The sequence below is a fragment of the Cibotium barometz genome, chromosome 48 (genome assembly GCF_041138505.1).
Source record: "Cibotium barometz isolate CiBa-2024 chromosome 48, ASM4113850v1, whole genome shotgun sequence".
NCBI classification, from domain to species: Eukaryota; Viridiplantae; Streptophyta; class Polypodiopsida; order Cyatheales; family Cibotiaceae; genus Cibotium; species Cibotium barometz.
Window position 1 is genome coordinate 14,226,611 of NC_141093.1, and position 2,760 is coordinate 14,229,370.

Consider the following 2,760-nt stretch of genomic DNA (forward strand, 5'->3'; position numbering starts at 1 on the left):
AGATGGACTCTGTAGGAGTCTATCTCAAGGACAACCATGGAAAGGCTATCCAAATGTCTGCCAATAGGAGGGCTGTCAGCCAACATCATCAGATGGCTCATATGGAACAAGTGCTCAGCATTTAATGCAGATTATTCTAGACATGGGTTGATAAAACATGTTGATAGTCTTATGAATAGACCAACCATATATGAAGGCTTATATAAGTGATGGGAAGCAATTGGGGGAAATCATCTCATAACTCTGCAAGTGTTGAAGTCCAAGTGCTAAAGATAAGCAAAGAAAGGGTCCAAGCAAGATGGAAAATGTAGATCAAGGGATTAATCTTCAGGCTGAAAGCTATCTCAACTAAGGGAAGACATGCAAGTCAATTCAGTCCTAGCTATTTACAGCAAGAAATATGTCATTCTACTTATTCAATAATGCAAATACACCATATTTCCATGAGCCCAGGACAAAGGGTTGGCTTTTTGACACCCTCGTCACACCAACCTTGATGTATGGAGCAGCTTTTTGGGGGCCAGATTTATGATGAGGATTGGCAGCGAGTTAAGAGGCCCCAGGTCATGATGTTCTCTCGTATGATCCGCAGCAAACCATCAGTCCCACACCAGATTATCCAGGTAGAGTTTGTTGCAGCCCCGATGGTAGTGGATGCACTCTTCTAGATAGTCACCTACCTCCATTGCATCAGTCACATGGACCCCCCCACAGATACTTGAGGCTTGCCCTGGAGTCCTCAAGACAGCTAGCACTTGAGGGCCACTTTGGAGTACGGTATGCATGAGTTTCCACTTGGTTCTCAATATATGGGCTCCGCATGAACCGCTGCCTACCACCCCTTCAGTACAGTTTGGACTCCCCTTTTCTCCCGCTCTCTCATGAGGATACCAACCGGAATATCCGGTTAGATCTTTTGAGCCTCTACACCATTGCACATGGATCACACCTCTGGAGCTCCCAGCAAAAATGAACTTCTACAGAGATCCCTTTCTCACGCTCACTGAGGATGGATTCATCTAGCAGTCAGGCTACCTAAGTGTTCACATGTCCCATGCCATGCGGATTGCGATTGGCCAGATAAGAGTGGAGACAAGTAGAGCTGAGCGCATCTTCAGAGCCAGGAAGCTCATACGGAGACCCAGAGAGGAGAGGATATGCCAATTATGCCACATAGAGGTTGAGATGACGAAGGAGCATTACATATGTTGTTGCCCAGTATACTATGTGAGATCCGCGGGAGGTTTTAGTATTTGTTTCGTGAGGGATTTGGTCCACTCTCCAAGGTCATTAACTTCCCGGACCATCATTGCTTGGGCCTCTTCCTACTTGAGCTCAGTAGACACATGGACACTTTCTTGAGAGAGCGTCGGCCCCAGCCACCCCGCCCCCTCCCTTGCCAGCCAACCATCACCAATTTCTTCCGGACCCAAGAGGTGGAGGACATCGATACAGTGGATCTTGTGGACCCACCTCAAGGGGTTACCTCGGACCGGCCGGCCTCCGCACTCCAGCGTGCCTGATGCCCTTGGCCCCCCAACTGCCCGTCGGACACGATCTCCTTGTCAGCTCCAGATCCAGGACATGCTCCACCGCCATCGAGCTACCTTTCCACGTGACATAGCTGAGGGAGACCTATTGGCCATACTCATTAGCCCCATGCTTGATATTTTGGAGAGTGGTATACCATCTACTGGGGCTGATGCTGCTCTCATGTTTCTATGTTCCTAGTATTCCATGCATGATATTTTGGAGAGTGGTATACCATCTAAAGGGGGCTGATGTTACTCTCATGTTTCTATGTTAGTATTCCATGATGAGTTTCCATGGACAGTTTTGTATCACCCCAATGAGATAGCTATGTTTATGTATTGTTTCTGTTTTATTTTCCATTCCATCATGAGATATGCCATGGACATTATTGTATCATTTTGAGCTCATAGGCCCATTGGGTCTTTAGTAGATGCTTAATATATCTTTCATTCTTCTCTCTCTCTCTCTCTCTCCAGATATTGGGGGGCTGATGCTCCTCTCATGTCTCACGTTCCTAATATTCCATGATGAGATTTCCATGGATAGTTTTGTATCACTCCAATGAGATAGCTTTGTTTTGTTTCTATTTTATTTTCCGTTCCATGATGAGATATGCCATGTACGTTATCGGATCATTTTGGTCTCATAGGACTATTAGGTCTTTAGTAGACGTTTAATATATCTTTCTTTCTTTCTCTCTCTCTCTCTCTTTCAACATCACGCATCCCTTACCTTATAAAAAACAAACTTCAACAGAGCATTTTATTTAGGGAAAGAGAAACGAGCAAATTAATACCTAGAATTCCAACATCTATGCCTAGACATGCATACCTCTATAGCTCTGTGTTAGGGTTGCTTTGATATCAATTGTAAAGTCCTCCACAGCTGAAACAAAGGTTAGTACAATAGCAGGCTAGCTCACCTCCCAACCATAGGCGGTGTGTCCACAGCGGTCTCCCCCAAGCCAAGGCTAGGGCTCTAGCACAATCCCACACACCCATGTCTAAGTCGAGCGTCCCATACCATCGAAGCCTGCCCGAAGGCCTTTAACATCCAACCTATATACTTGCCATGTGCACAGCATGAGCATGTTTGCTCTCCTAGTCCAAGCCAAACATTTGGTGGTGCATCTACAGAATTGTGTTTCATAATAACCCACACCCGCACTTAAATAGTGATAACTATGCCATGGAGTTAGGGGCGTAAATGTTGAGGAGGCCCACCCGG